General features: G+C 38.1%; 1 long non-coding RNA gene across 16 annotated transcripts in view; it reads left to right on the top strand.

Moving 5' to 3' along the window:
• The window catches only part of LOC103348112 (uncharacterized), a 210,480-nt gene that overhangs the window by 37,590 nt on the left and 155,959 nt on the right, over positions 1 to 16,931 (top strand). For 12 of the 16 annotated variants that reach the window (XR_016235873.1, XR_011389296.2, XR_016235874.1 and 9 more), the window contains exon 3: positions 16,608 to 16,728. The exons of the other annotated variants lie outside the window; for them this stretch is intronic. This is a non-coding gene — a long non-coding RNA (uncharacterized LOC103348112). The remainder of the gene's footprint in view (positions 1 to 16,607; positions 16,729 to 16,931) is intronic. 16 annotated transcript variants of the gene reach the window in all.

The following is a 16,931-nucleotide window of genomic DNA, read 5'->3' as shown; positions in this document are numbered from 1 at the left end:
GAGAATTGACATCTTAACAATACTGAATTTCTCACTCATGAACTTGCTGTATGTCTTTTCTTATTTAGATTTTCATTGACTTCTCTAATTAATGTTTTATATATTTTAAGCAAATAAACCTTATATATTTTCAGAGTATATACTCTAAATATTTTCTTATACAAGTAAAAGTGGTTTCATTTAAATTTCAACTTCTGGCCGGCGCCGCGGCTCACTAGGCTAATCCTCCGCCTTGCGGCGCCGGCACACCGGTTTCTAGTCCCGGACGGGGCATCGGATTCTGTCTCAGTTGCCCCTCTTCCAGGCCAGCTCTCTGCTGTGGCCCAGGAAGGCAGTGGTGCACCCCATGGGAGACCAGGAGAAGCACCTGGCTCCTGCCTTTGGATCAGCGCGGTGCGCCGGCCGCAGCACGCTGGCCGCAGCGGCCATTGGAGGGTGAACCAACGGCAAAAGGAAGACCTTTCTCTCTTTCTCTCTCTCCCACTATCCACTCTGCCTGTCAAAAAAAAATTTTCAATTTCTAATTTTCCTAGAAACAAAATTGGTTTTTGTATAATTGATAGTCTGTCCTGACGTATTTGCTAACCTCGTTTACTCTAGTGGATCTTGTTTTCCTTTTTTGTATACCGAATAGTTTCTATGCTAGCAATCATGTCATTAGCAAATAAAATTTTACTCCTTTGTTACAGAGGAAGGATTAATTGTATCTCTTTTCTTCTTTAATTTCACTAGCTAGAATCCTTAACATTGTTGAACACAAGCATTAAAGGGAACATCCTTTTTTCTTCCAAATAAATATCTGTTTATTCGAAGGAAGAATGACAAAGGAGAGACAGAAGGAGAGAAAAAAAAAATCATCCACTGGTTCACACCCCAGATGTTCACAGCAGCCCGGGGCCAGGCCAGGCCAAAGCCAGGAGCCAAGAACTCCATCTGGGTCTTCCAAGTGGGTGGCAGACAACCAAGCATTTGAGCCATCATCTGCTACCTTTGCAGGTATATTAGCAGGAAGCTGGATTGGAAGTGGAGGACTCAGGACTCAGTTTCAGTCACTCTTGTTACAGTATGCAGGCATTCCAAGCAACAGTTTAACCCACTGTACCACACTCGTGTCCTGAAGGGAACATCTTTGCCTTGTCTCAGATCTTCAGGTCCGTTAAATATGATAGGCAATTATAGGATTTCTGTAAATTACTTGTATTGGGTTGAGAGCAATTTTTTTATTCTTAGTTTGCTAAGATGTTTTATGGTAGATTTTAATTTTGCCAAATTAGTTTTCTATCTGTTAGAAAGATCTTACTGATTTTCTTATTCAGTCTGTTAACATGGTGAATTCCCATATCCTTTATAAAATATATTTTAAGCCTCCAGGAAGAACAGTGCTACATATTTTGATCACAGGGCTGCCTTTTTCATTAGACGTTTTTACAACTAATGATCTATTGAATATACTCAGAAATGCTAATATAGAAAATAAATTGATAGCATGGATATAATCCTTTGTTAACTCAAGATTATTAATGAAAAGTAACCTACATAATGTAGATAAAGTGCCTAGCTTCCTGCCAGCTACATAGTAAATGCTCAAGAGAAATCCAAGTATTAAAGGCTAATTCATGTATTATTTTGAGCATGGACTCTTCATCTATTAAATGCTTGCTCTTTTAATATCAATATCATTGAGGCCAGCACTGTGGCACAGGTCTGCAAAGCTGGCATTCCATATGGGTGCCAGTTCAAGATCCGGCTGCTCCACTTCCAATCCAGCTCTGGGATAGCAGTAGAAGATGGCCAAGTCCTTGGGCCTCTGAACCCACATGGGAGACCCGTAAGAAGCTAGGCCATTTTGGGAGTGAACCAGCAGATGGAAAACCTTTCTCTCTCTGCCTCTGCCTCTCTGTAGCTTTGCCTTTCAAATAAATAAATAAATCTTTTTAAAAAATTAATATTATTGGTATTACAAATGCTATTAATGTGAAAATTAAAACAATCTATGATTAAAAGGTGATGGAGTTACTTTTGGGTTTCTTTACCCTATAAATGGATGCATATTATGTCAGAATTAAAAAGAACAACTGTCTCTACAGCTCATATTCACCAAATTTCAACCTTATTCTGCAGGGAGAGGCCTAACCAAATTAAAATGTTTCTTGGCACTAGCACGACCATCATTATTTTAAACGTAGGAACTATCCTTCGTGAAATTCTTCCTGCATACCTAGGAAAAGAGTAAATATGCCTGCTTTATGACCTGACCTCGTTCGTGAGGAATAAGGAGACAGTTTACCCTTTTAGTTCTCATGTGTCCCATCATACATGTAGAAAGCTTCATTTTTCTATTGTGGGAAATCTATCTAGTTTTTTTACCATTAGTTTCATAGGAAATGAAAAGTTTTCTGTGGACTCCATGGAAAGTAAGGATATCATTTGATAACCACACACACACACGCACACACACAAAAGCAAACTACTGAAAGTAAATGCAGTTTTACCTTGCATATTACTTTTGACTCCAAGAGTTCCAAACTTACTGTCTGTGCTGGTATCCTACAACCACAGATAACTGTTGATCAATTACAGACTGATTGTTTGTTTGCCTCGTATAGCTGATTTGTTCTGTTAGTATGAATTCTCAAGAAAGAAGAAGAGCCAGACAATTGCTAGTGACATAGCAAATATCTTTCCTATTACAAATTTTTGCTTTAAAGCTATATATTACATGGCTGTAATGATTGGCTCTCCCTGGGACAATAGTTTCCTGATATTTCAAAATAGCAGTTTATAATACTTACATATGGGTTTGATACTCATGTTGTTAAAAGAATAAGCAGGTCTAGACTGGAGTTTATTTTTTAAGTTTATGGTAATGATCTGATGTATTCCTGAGTGGCATATGATTGTGTGCCTACCTTATAGCAAGGATAATTGAAGAGGAGGAAGTAGGCATACTGCCTATGCTTTGAGAATGCAAAAGATGAAGAAAAGATTCATCATGCCCTTTCGTCCCTGGATCTGAGAATGCATAAAGAAAAGTTACCTGGATCAACAAATAGCTGTGTACTTAGTATGAATCTGCCAGAATACCAGCCTTCAAATCAGAATTCCTAGATTCAGGCTCCCACAATATCACTTCTCTTGGCTAAATTTTCTCTTTTCTCTAAGTTTTCTCATCTATAAAATTTCATCTCATCTCAATCTTAACTCATAGTTTTGTGGAAAAATTATAAACGTGACATGCAAAACATAAACTACAAATCAGTATGCTATTATTGTCTTGTGTTCAAATGCAAAAACTTGGAAGTAATTGTGATGGTCAGTTTTAATAATATTCAAGGGAAGAAAATTGTCATTTTTATAATCCATAGTCTAAATTACAAAGCCTGTTTCTTTGAAATATACATCGATATTTTCTGAGTAATATAGTTGATATTTTAAACCTATAGCTTTTAATATTGTTTCCCTTCCTTGTGGTTATGAGCACTTATAACACAAGCCATTGCATCTGACCAGAGAGCTTAGCTTGTGATGACTTCAGCTAATTCTGTAAGAAAAGTAAAAGGGAAGAATTGGAGTTTACAGATTGGAAAACTTTCAGTTTAGAAAAATACCTGCTTTCTCATAGATTTTGGTGCAACACTTGGTCTTTGACCCATTCATAACCACCTAGAAGAATAAGAAGTTTTCTAAGACAGTGATTCAAATAAAAAATAACACTTCAAAGTAATCTTTAGGATAGTTGACAAATTCATTTTGTTTTGTTTCTCATATATTTAATAAACATATTTCCATTTTGTTCCTTTTTCTGCATAACTATAACATCTCTTTTGGTTTCTACTCAATCCTACAGGAAAATCCTAAGACATACTTAACGATCTTTCTTCTGGGCATCTTAGAGAAAAACAAAACAGAAACACCAGAAATTAAAGCCAGAGCTTTTTAAATTTCTTTAAATCTAATCTTCCAAGTGCCATTATACTCTATGCCTGATTTCATTTATAAATATTAAATTCACAATGTGTGTGCATCTGACTTTTGAGTCAGTGCTTTAAAAGCTATTTTTTAAGTACTGGTATGAGAACATTTCAGTTGACCTCATGAAGCAATGACCCTTTTCATTGAATTAAGAACTCTTTGACTAAGGTTCTTCTGAATTTACAAAATATTATCTTAAGAAGATCCTTTACCAACCTTTTAAAACAGAGAGCTGCCTTTCAACTGCACTATTAGGATATACTAGCATACAAAATGCCATATTTTTATTGTATAGTCATGTGGATTTTAAAATTTAATTAGTGAAATTTAATTAAATAAGAGTGCATGGCTTCTATTAATGTTTTGGATAACTCATGTAATCAGTGAATATTCTTAGATGAATGTTTTTGTTTTTATTGTGCCTTATTAAAATGGTTAATGGTTAGCTGTAATACTCATGCCAAAGGTTTCATTCACATTAATAACTGTTTCAAGTAATTTCATTTGCTTTTGGTAAATGTGGCCACTCTCATTCTATGCAAGTTTTCAGTTTCATTTTCTGTTTAACAAACATCATAATTATAAGTTGATTACCATAGTCTTACATTTCTTTTTTCTCCCTTCTTTTAATTTCCACATAGAAATCCCGTGGTAAAATATGCTTTACTCTTAACTTTCCCTAAGTGAAGATATTGGTCAAATAACCGAATTGAAAGCACTATGAGATGATAATATGAGATTTGTTGCAGGTGTTACATGGGCTTAGAAATTTTAAGTAAAAATTAATGCAGCTGGGGCAGGCATTGTGGTGCAGCAAGTTAAGCCATGTTTTGGAAGTCCATATTCCATCGCTTCTTGGCCTTTTGGCTAAGATCAAGCGTGTGTAGGAGGTCCATATTCCAATCCAGCTTCTTGCTAATGCAATCCTTGAAGCAGCAGATGATGGCCCCATACCTGAGTTCTTCCCACCCTCGTGAGAGACCCAGATGGAGTTCTTAACTCCTGCCTTCTGCTTGTCCCAGCCTCATCTGTTATGGGCATTTGGGGGCTGAACTGGTGGATAGAAGGTCTCTCTCTCCCTTCCCCTCGCCCTCACCCTTCCCCCCTCACTTTCTCCCTTGCATCCTCTGCCTTGCCCCGCTTCATCTCCCTCTCCTCCTCTCCCTCTCTCCCTTTGCTTCCTTCCTCTCCCTCTCTCTCTCCCTCTTCCCCCTTTCTCTCCCTCTCCTCCACTCTCTCCTGCTCTCCTTCTTCCTCTTTCCTCTCCCTCTCCCCCTCTCTTCCTCTCTCTCCTTGTTTCCCTCTTCCCCTCCTCTTATCCCTCTCTCCCTCCTCCTCCTCTATCTACTCCTTCTCCCCCATCCCTCTCTCCCTTACTCCATTTCCCTCTGTAACTCTGTCCTTCCAATAATATTTTTTAAGTTAATGTAGCCAATAAATGCCAAACCCTCATTCAGATACAAGTCTCCATAATCCTAGACCTATGTTTATATTCCCTTGCCAACACCCCACAAAAGAAACCCTAGTTGACTGTATCTATGTGATATATTTAATTAGTCTTTTGTACTTTTAGATGATTTTATTACTTTGATAATACTACAGAGAACATCCCAGTATATACAACTTTATACTCTCATCTTTTTGCTTCCTTAGGATGAAACTTTAGAAGTGTATTTTTTAGGTGAAAAAGTGTAAACTATTTAAGTCATTTACATAAATGCCAAATCTACCTTCAGAAAATAATATAACAATATACATCTTCAGTAACATGAAAAATGCCAGTTTATCTCTACCTTTACTAACATAAGTGTTACTTTACTTGCTTTTTAAAATCACAAATTTTCATTTACTTTGTCTATGGTCTATCAGTTTCCTCAGAAGTTTCATATTTAAGAAGCAGTATACCAACTAAATAAATTACACAAATAGTGTTAACTAAATCAGGAAAAAACCTAAATGTCATGTATACATACATACATAATTATATAAAACCATATGAATTATATTCTTTATAACTATATTAATATAAAATATAGGTCTAAAATACATTAAATTATATATTTATATTTATAAGTCTCCACAAATGTTAACATTTATACTTAGGAATAACTTTCATTTAATATTTAATAGGCACATTATTTTCTGCAAAACATCTTAATTATGACAAATTTGCCACAATAATACATTCCAGGATGTGTTATGCTGGGAAACTGCCATTCTGGGAAGAGTGAAGTCACTTGGCCTTTAGGTTGGCATGTCAGAGCATGCTCAGGGAAAGTAATATGTAATCAGAAGATATGTATTGCAATCGCTACTTAATTGTAGTTCATCAAATGTTAACTACAGTAATATGTATTCTGCATGATTTTTTTAAAAATGGTGTTCTGTAAGAAGGCTTTTACTGGTCATTTTTTACATTTTTTAAATGTGCTGTTCTGTAAGGTTTATACTGGTCATTAAATTTTTTAAGTTAAAAATGTATCTTTTCTTAAGATACATACTTTAAACAATAAAAGAAGCAATCCAGACAAAACTTTTTCCCAGCTGTAGTAGATTCTAGTTCCCATGCCTGTTGATGATCTATGTTCTGTTTGAGCTCATACATTCTCAGGTATGTATTTTTTTTAAGATTTATTTTATTTATTTTAAAGTCAGAGTTACAGAGAGAAAGGTCTTCCATCCGCTGGTTCACTCCCTAGATGGCCACAATGGCCAGAGCTGAACTGATCTGAAGCCAGGAGCCAGGAGCTTCTTCCGGGTCTCCCACGTGGGTGTGGGGGCCCAAGCACTTGGGCCATCTTTTACTTTCCCAGGCCATAGCAGAGAGCTAGATCGGAAGAGGAGCAGCCAGGACTATGAACCTGTGCCCATATGGGATGCCAGTGCTTCAGGCCAGGACTCTAACCTGGTCCCACAGCACCAGCTCCCTAAGGTTATGTATTTTAAACCTGTTCTATGACATGTCCGTGGGCAGTGTCACTTCCATATATTACATTAGCTAAAATGAGTTTATCTTGAGATGTAATCATCACTGGAAGGCAGTGAGGGAGTAGAATGCAAAACAGGTAAAGGTTGATGAGAAAGTAGTGTCTTAAAGCCATTACAGGGCAGAAATCTGTAGCAGGAGTGAGCTCATTGGGTTGGGAGAGGGGAGGGCTAAATTGAACGGCTCATCTTGTGACATTTAAATGGAAAACTTAGTTTTTTGTTTTTTTTTTTTTTTTACACTTGGTTTGGGAAGTTATGGAGAGAAGGTGAGATTTGGGGAGCTTTGATGCCGAAAGGAAAGTAAATCTGAAGCCGGCGCCGCGGCTCAATAGGCTAATTCTCCGCCTTGTGCCAGCACACCGTGTTCTAGTCCCGGTCAGGGCACCCGATTCTGTCCCGGTTGCCCTTCTTGCAGGCCAGCTCTCTGCTGTGGCCAGGGAGTGCAGTGGAGGATGGCCCAAGTGCTTGGGCCCTGCACCCCATGGGAGACCAGGAGAAGTACCTGGCTCCTGCCTTTGGATCAGCGTGGTGCGCCGGGCGCAGTGCGCTGGCTGCAGCGGCCATTGGAGGGTGAACCAACGGCAAAGGAAGACTTTTCTCTCTGTCTCTCTCTCTCTCTCTCTGACTATCCACTCTGCCTGTCAAAAAAAAAAGAAAAAAAAAAAAAGTAAATCTGGTAGGAAGGTTGGTAGGAAGAGGGAAGGCATTTCAACAATAGAGATTAGAAGATAACAGACTTGGAGTTGGAATGTAATCACTTAGAAAGGAAATGAATATGTATACTATTTGTATTTCCAAATATAATACCAAGATAGACAAATTTTCATAAAGAAAGTCAAAATATCCTAATTATATAAATGAAAGTATTTACATCACTGATATATTAACTCCTTGGACCAATATAAAATTCAATACTGCCAAAATAGACTGTTATTTTGAAGACTTAAGTTGCATCATGTCATTGATGATTAGAAACTTAATGTCCCGAGTTGTCTTCTGGTATCTGTAACAATTTGTGAAAGACACATTTTACAGAATACCATCAACCATAATGATTGATTTAATGTGCATTTTGAAAAGTCTCTATACAATGAATGATTAGTAGCAATTCTGTAAGGTGAAAGGTATAGTTTATCTTTTAGACAACAGGTTTAAAATGGCCATTCCTTTGACATATAGTTTATTCAATTGTTCTTTCTCCACTTGTGTTAATCTGTTACCTAAATGTAGTTTATGAAACAAACCTGGAATGCTAAGTACTTTTTCTATGTGCACTTAATTAGCAAAAATTCTAGAAGTTTCACAAATGAATGTGATACACTTTTAAGTAAAAAGAGTCTCTAAAAGGGAGAAAGGCAAGGCAACATGTAATTGAGGGTAATTAGAATAGGAATCCTTGTGATAACTGTGCCTTAAGTATGAAGACATTAATGTAAGATTCAGAATGTAAAAAAGGTATACTACATCTCTCAATAATAATGTCAGATGAATTTTTAGTTTATGAAAGTTTAACATTTGAGAACAGTATATGAATTCTCTCAAATTTTTTTTTAAAAATTAACAATGTGAGGCATGGCACTGTGGCTCATTTGGCTAATCCTCCACCTGTTGTGCCAGCATCCCATATAGGTGCTGGGTTCTAGTCCTGGTTGCTCTTCTTCCAGTCCAGCTCTCTGCTGTGGCCCAGGTAGGCAGTGGAGGATGGCCCAAGTGCTTGGGCCCCTGCACCCGAATGGGAGACCAGGAGGAAGTACCTGGCTCCTGGCTTTGGACCGGTGCAGCTGCAGCTGTAGCGGCCATTTTGGGGGTGAACCAATGGAAGGCTTTTATCTCTGTCTCTGTGTCTATCTCTGTCAAAAAAAAAATTAACAATGTGTCTGATAAAAGTTACCCTGAGAAAGTAAAACTTCATATGAAATTTATAATTCTGCAGTTCCACAGTCTATTTAAATATCTAGCTATAGCAAGTATCATCATGGAACCCTTTGTTTCTTTAGAAGGAATCAAGAGTAGTTGAGTGGCCAGCGCCACAGCTCACTTGGCTAATCCTCCGCCTGCGGTGCTGGCACCCTGGGTTCTAGTCCCCATTGGGGCGCCAGATTCCACCCCGGTTGCTCCTCTTCCAGTCCAGCTCTCTGCTGTGGCCCGGGAAGGCAGTGGAGGATGGCCCAAGTGCTTGGGCCCTGCACCCACATGGGAGACCAGGAGGAAGCACCTGGCTCCTGGCTTCAGATCAGCGCAGCGCTCAGGCTGTAGCGGCCATTTGGAGGGTGAACCAAAGGAAAAAGGAAGACCTTTCTCTCTGTCTCTCTCTAACTCTGCCTGTCTAAAAAAAAAAAAAAAAAAGTAGTCATGCAACATTCCACCCATCCTTGTGTGGTTTACCAGATTTGGGTGGGCAGTGAATTTATTTATGATATGAGTAATTCAAGTAAAAATAAAGAACAGAGTTACAAATACTTTGGTGGAGAAGGGGTTAGTTAGAAAAAGGGATAACCTTAGGGTCTTCAGAGAGATGATGAGGCCTAACCACAGTAAGCAATGAATGCAATATTGTCAGGTAGATAGTAGTAAGAAAACCAGTAGATGGTGAGCGCTTCTCATTAGATGATTTTCTGAGGGCTATATAAACATTAACTCCTTTAACCCTCAAGATTATATGAGTTAAGAAATATTCATTTTCACAGATTAGACAAATAGGGCACCAGGCTCAATGTCTCAGCTGGTAGAGAAGCTAAAAGTCAATCCCAAAAAGCCTGATTATTTGTCTCTTAGAGGGACAGGGAGTGTCCATCAGTCTCTGCCTCCTTTTAAATTACCCTAGAGAGAATGATCAAATTAATCACAGCTCCTCAGCTCCCTTCAATTAACCTTCATTTACACTTTCCACAGCTACACTAGTCAGTGAGTGCTTTTCAATCTGTTTTCTTTCAATAATGTCAGGTATGGGTAAACTGAAACTCCTGGAGAACTTTAGGGAAAAAAAAAATTTCCCTCCTCATAAATACTTATCTTTTTTAAAAGTTCCTATAAATCTAATGTTTTGCGTTCCATAGCTGCTGTGCTGACACAGGCAAAACCTTTTTTCCTTGTGTTCATGCAATAGCAACCCTAATCCTCCCTGAAACAATGCCTGGAGGCATCTAGTTGAAGAAGAAGGACACAAGCAAGTGGGAGGGAAAAAGCACATTTATGAAATTTAAAATGCAAATCGAAGACAAACAAGAGAGGTACAGATTGCCCTTAGGATAAGGTGAAAAAAAATCTAGGTGATGAGAAAGAGCAAATGGGAAAAAGAGCCTTCTAGAAGGTGGACAAGGAGAGCCTCTAAGTTTTTGCACTTCAACCCAACAGTAGAGGATAAGCAAGTCCAGAGGAACAACTGCAGGGAAAGCATGTCAGTCCAGGAACAAATGTAAAATCCTGAACAGAGCATAGACTTTTAGTTCCTCCTAGGTTCTGAAAAAAGATGAATTGCCAGGAACATGGACAGAGGGTGTGAAAATTTAAAATCATCAGGCAGGGCCTTTTAGACTATGGTAAGGAATTTTAATTTTATTCTAAGAGAAATGGAAGCCAATGAAGAAATTTAACCAATAAAATGGGGGGATATCTTTCATATTTAAAAAATATAACTGTGAATAATGGATTCTAAAATGGATGTATGACATCCAAGTGCAGATGTAAATGGCAGTGGATTAGAGGTAAGGGGTCTGTGCTGATGATGTTATTTAGAACCCTTAGATGATCAAGATTCAGATTCAGATTAGAGTTGAGACAGAGAAAAGAAGATTCAGAACTAAATCCTGAAGCTATATAAACTCAAGAGCTTGGATAGGGAAGAGGAGAGTGAGGTCTAAGCAAAACTTAGACTCTGTCTAGCCAGCCAGCAGTTGTGAAGCACGGAGTGCTGTGCCCATGACTTTTGACCTTTCATGCTCATTTAACCTACTATCATAATGACTTTGCCAACATGAGATTTTAATGTAAGCTTGTGTTTTTGTCTTGTAAAAAACTGAATATGGATTGTATTGGATTAATGGTATTGGTGATCATTTTTCAGCTAGTACAAAGCAATATATATTAAGGAGTGTATTAAAGAGAAAAGACTACAGTACATACAGATATTTTTTTAAATGTCTGAATCTTGAAAATGATGATTCTGACATAAAAGCCATCTATTATATCAGACTGAAATTAATAAGTATTGCAATTATTCTTAGTATTGTATCCTTGGAATTAAATATCCTTGGTATTATATATTATATATTTTCCTGAGATATAAACTACCCACAATATAGCCACAGTCTTTCTAGAAAGATACTTTGTCTGGTTGTCAATTACTCACATCCACCCAAAAGTTTAACTGACAATTTTCCCCTCAGGCTGAATTTTATTCTTTCAAAAAGTTTATTGTTTTAAAATTAGATTTAATGTGGGATAAACTGTGTAAAAGAAGACACAAACAGCAAAAGTAGTTTCATTTGGTGCATAAATATCAGCATAGAAAAAGCAGTATTTTATACTGTCCCATTTCTTGAATTTCTATATCAAATTAAGCTGGATAAAAGGTTCCAAATTTTCTTCAGGCAATTTTTTGTTTGTTTTCATAAGCAGCAGTTTTCACTTAATACAAAATAACTCGGTGGCAAATGCCCAGATTTTATATTAACACGTGTAATTTTCCAGAAGAAATGTCAAGTCCTATTGCTGGCCCTTTAATATGGATTGATTAGATGCTGTGTCAGAGTTTTATTAAGAACATCTGAAATGAAGAATGCCTAGAAAAGTGGGTACATCAGTGGTAACGTTAATATTATGCTTCAAGGGAGTGACTTATTTATGCTAAAGCTGCACATTTCTCTGGATTTGAATGAATTGGATAGAATTTCAGACTGAGTGATGTAGTACAAACACTTGCATTCAGATTCTTTGTTATTTTAGCCATGTATACATGGCTGTCAAGGGAGTTTCTGGTTCCTTGTGATATTCATTAGCTTTGGGGTCTCTTAAAGCATCCACCAGTAACATGCAGTAATAGATGAGTGTGTCCATTCCAACACCTCCTGGTCATCCTACAACTCCCATGGGTCTCATTTGTCAAAGTTAGTCTATGAGATTTTTGGAACTGGAATCTTGTCTTCTTCAGTGCTGAATTAATAACTATATTGTTTCTACTTATTCCTCATTAAATATTATACTGGAAGATTCTCCTTGTAAAATATTCCAAGATTAGATCCTTTATATAAATAACTATTGATAATAACCCTTCTAGCCAAAACTATAATAAAATGACAACTATTTTCACCATAAACTGAGCATAAATTTGATTTTTTTCTTTTTTTTGACGGGCAGAGTTAGATAAGAGAGAGAAAGACAGAGAGAAAGGTCTTCCTTCCATTGGTTCACCCCACAAATGGCCACAACAACTGGTGCACTGCGCCGATCCAAAGCCAGGAGCCAGGTGCTTCCTCCTGGTCTCCCATGCGGGTGCAGGGCCCAAGCACTTGGGCCATCCTCTACTGCCTTCCCGGGCCACAGCAGAGAGCTGGACTGGAAGAGGAACAACCGGGGTGGAATCTGGCGCCCCAATGGGGACTAGAACCCGGGGTGCCAGCGCCGCAGGTGGAGGATTAGCCACGTGAGCCATGGTGGCAGCCTGAATTTGATTTTTAGTGTTACGTCCACAAGTTAAGGTTTTATATACTTCCAACTCAGAATTAACCTTTCTTTTGAATCTTATATATTTTCATAATGCTCACAGGTTGTATAAGTTTATTCTCATTTTTAAATGAGATATATGCTATACTGCATTTTTACCTCCCTATGAAAACTTTTATATTTACCTTATCTTCCACATGAGTTGCTACAATATTTCCTATAATACTCCCTTAACTATTCATTTAGTGTCAAGGCTTTGTTTAACATCACTGTGTCCAAACACTGTGTTGGACTCTGGAAATATATTTATAAACAGGTTAGACTGACATCTTGTTGTGGAGCTTGTGCTCAATGGGAAAACATCATAATTACATTCTAGAGTGGTAAATGCAACAGTGGTGGAATTACAGGGTTCCATATGAACACATAGAGGACCTCTCCTTTAAATAATCTTTACTCTTATAGGCTCAAATTCCCTTTGCACAATTCTACTTTACTTCTTAGGAAACTTCAGCAGCTCTACTATGTCACTTTGTCAATATCCACTATGTCTTTTCTGTATTAACTTGTATTTTTAACTACTTTCTACTCATAAGTAGCATTTTTTTAAAGTCCTTTCTCCTGAGGGGATACTTAGAGTTTTTCTGTATGTAGATTCTTCTGCACCAACTGTCAACTGACCTATTTCACTGTCATTCTTCAAATTCTTCATCCTGGATTACAGTAGTTTCTCCTTAGACTCTGAGCAGCCTTTTCTAATATGTCATGGGAGACCACCATTCCAGAGGGTAATAAGGATCAGGCTCACCAAGGACTCACTTGACAATTCTGAGCCATTATTTCTGATGTTGCTAATTGTTTACCATCAGTACTTGACCATTTGTGTTCTAATAAGAAAAGATATAGCATTCTTATTTATCTGTATGACTTTGTTTTTTTTTTTTAATTTACTTATTTGCAAGTCAGAGTTACACAGAGAAGGAGATGTTGAGAAATAGAGAGAGAGAGAGAGAGAGATCGTCCATCCATTGGTTCACTCTCCAGTTGGCCACAATAGCTGGAGCTGCGCTGATCCAAAGCCAGAAACCAGAAACTTCCTCTGGGTCTCTCACATGGGTGTGGGGGCCCAAGAACTTGGGCTATCCTCTACTGCTTTCCCAGGCCATAGCAGATAGCTGGATAGGAAGTAGAGCAACCAGGACTCGAACCAGCACCCATATGGGATGCTGGCACTGCAGGCGCCAGCTTAGCCCACTATGCCACAGTGCCGGCTCCTCTGTATGACTTCTTTAAGTCGGAACACTGGGGAAATGAATTGGGATTTCAGGTTCTATGATAGCCCTTCTGGGTAACAATAATAGAAATAGGCTCTAAACTATTTTTTTGAATTGTGTCATTAATAATTTTAAAAGCAACTTTTTTTAAATCATTTTCTGTGTCAACCATTTTTACAGAGTCATGACAATCATGCAATTCATGTATCAGTATCTGCATATTTTTAAAAAAAGAATGGGAAGCTTTTGATATAGCTATTAAGAGGCCTGGGTTCCATTCCTGGCTCTGCTCCTGCTTACAACCTCCTGCTAATGGCTCCCTGTGAGTCAGCAGATGATGATTCAGGTTGTGGGGTCCATGTCACCCAAGTGGGAGACCTGAATTGAGTTTCTGATTGCTGGCTTTGACCTGGCCCACCCCCTGCTGTTCTGGGCATAGGAGGAGTAAACCTGTAGAGGAGATATCTCTCCCCTCCTCTTACCCTTTCAAATAAAGGTCTAAACAAATGCAAATTTTAAAAAGGGGGATGGTTGGAAGGCTCAGGGACTATAATTTACCACTCAACTAATAAGTAGAATAGAGAACTCAGAATTGAACCAAGATTTATCTAGGCCCTGAGATCATTGAAACTAAGACTTACAATGTTAGGTGCCCCTTTTCCTGAGTGATTGGCATATTTAATTAGTATTTCACCTACTTAAAGCCAAAACACCCAAAATTCAGCCTTGGATAGTGTATATGACTGAGTTGAGGTAAATTACTTTTTTTTTTTTTTTCTGACAGGCAGAGTTAGACAGTGAGAGAGAGACAGAGAGAAAGGTCTTCCTTCTGTTGGTTCGTCCCCCAAATGGCCGCTAAAGTCGGCACTGCGCCGATCGAAAGCCAGGAGCCAGGTGCTTCCTCCTGGTCTCCCATTCGGGTGCAGGGCCCAAGCACTTGGGCCATCCTCCACTGCCCTCCTGGGCCACAGCAGAGAGCTGGACTGGAAGAGGAGCAACTGGGGTGGAATCCGGTGCCCCAAGCGGGACTAGAACCTGGGGTGCTGGAGCCGTAGGCAGAGGATTAGCCGAGTGAGCCGCAGCGCAGGCGAGGTAAATTATTTAATTTCCATCATGTATGGTAACAAATGGTCTACCAAATTATTCTTTACAGTGCCTCCCCTTTATCACCTCCTTAGGACCACTGGACTGTAACAACACTGAATAATCAAACATGATACCAGCTATCGTACCCCACCTTGCAGATTTAGGCGTATTGAATATTTGTTTGCATCATACTCAAGCCCAAAGCGCTATGTTCACTGTGCTTTTGATTCATGTCACCCTCCTTTAGGGCAAGTCAGCGATAGGCCCAGCTGTGTTTTCTCCTGTTCTTGCTTTCTGTTTCTTGTTGGTCTGCTACTGAAAAAAAGGCATAACCTTTTCAATTTTTTTTTTTTACTTTTTAACTAAATATAAAGTGAAATGTGTTTCTCAGCCTTTATTTTATTGCTCAGATTTTTTTTGTATTTTTTTGCTCCTTTCTTTATATTCTAATGGACCCTCCCTTGACATACCAAATGAGTGTTTCTGAAGCTTCAGATCCATTATATGATGCATATGAATTTTCTAGAGGCCCTGGTTACCTAAATGTTCCTAGTAAGTCTGTTATAATTTGATGAGATTTATATCCTCTACTTCCTCCTACCCCAGCCAATCTCAAACATTGCCCATTTCATGAATGCCTCTCCTACCTTCTCCCTAGATATCTAATTTGACCCATAATTTAAAGGCCCAATTTTATCTCCACCCTTAACTCCCTTTCTCTATGATCACCACACACTAATCTCCCTATATAGAACTTAGCTTCTGGAGGTGAGAACTTCCATTTTGACTTCGACCTTGTCTAAATATGATCAGAGTTGATGAACTCAAAACTCAAAAGGCTTCCATAGCCTTGGCAACTCATGACAAGAGCCTCGGGTGATTACTGATGCCATAAACAAGAGTGTCAATTTGTTAAGTCAACAACAGGAGACACTGTGCACTTACTCCTCATGTAGGATCTCTGTCCTTAATGTGTTGTACATTGTGATTTAATGCTATAACTAGTACTCAAACAGTATTTTTCACTTTGTGTCTCTATGTGGGTGCAAACTGTTGAAATCTTTCCTTAATATATGCTAAACTGATCTGTATATAAAGAGAATTGAAAGTGAATCTTGATGTGAATGGAAGGGGGGAGGGAGAGGGAAAGGGGAGGGTTGCGGGTGGGAGGGAAGTTGTGGGGTGGTGGGGAAGCCATTGTAATCCATAAGCTGTACTTTGGAAATTTATATTCATTAAATAAAAGTTAAAAAAAAAGAACTTAGCTTCTGCGATACATCTTCTTAAAACATCTAGTATGAAACAAACCAAAATTATTTTCCAGGCCTAGAATTTTCAATGGCTTTCCATTTAACTTAAATCAAAATCCAAACTCCTTGCCATTGTCTTCAAAGTCAAGTATAATCAAGACTCTCTCTACTTCTTTTTTATCAAGCTTTAATAATTGGTACTTTCCTTGTGAAGTAAAATGGAAATTTGTTTACATTTCTCCAAGAGAAAGAAGTCAGCCAAAAATTTTCAATAAAATTCTTTTTATTTTTTTTAATCCAAGTTAATATTGAATAATAATTATATGTTACACAGTTCCACAAATCTCAGCTAGTAATATGCCTTTCTTTATTTCAGAAGTCTGGACAGTTGCAGTTGCTGTTTCTGCCCTACTCCTCCTCTAGCTGGAAAAGGAAGATAATATTCATCTGTAATTAAAGTCTGTGAGCATGGTTGCTAACTTCTTCCAAACTTGGAGGTAGGGTGCAGCCTTACTCATCCTTTTATAACCCACATGAATGATAATGTTGTCATCCAATTATAATATTTTTATTTGAAACACTTATCAGTGTGCTTTTACCATTTTCTAACATAATAAAAACAAATCAGCAAGCATATGTCCTTTTTTATGACAGAAAATTAGAGGTAAACATTTTTAAAAATACATAATTTTTATTCCAT

Source organism: Oryctolagus cuniculus, chromosome 6 (genome assembly GCF_051225735.1).
Source record: "Oryctolagus cuniculus isolate XC-2025 breed Fujian yellow rabbit chromosome 6, ASM5122573v1, whole genome shotgun sequence".
Taxonomy (NCBI): domain Eukaryota; kingdom Metazoa; phylum Chordata; class Mammalia; order Lagomorpha; family Leporidae; genus Oryctolagus; species Oryctolagus cuniculus.
This window is presented reverse-complemented; position numbering and strand designations above follow the sequence as displayed.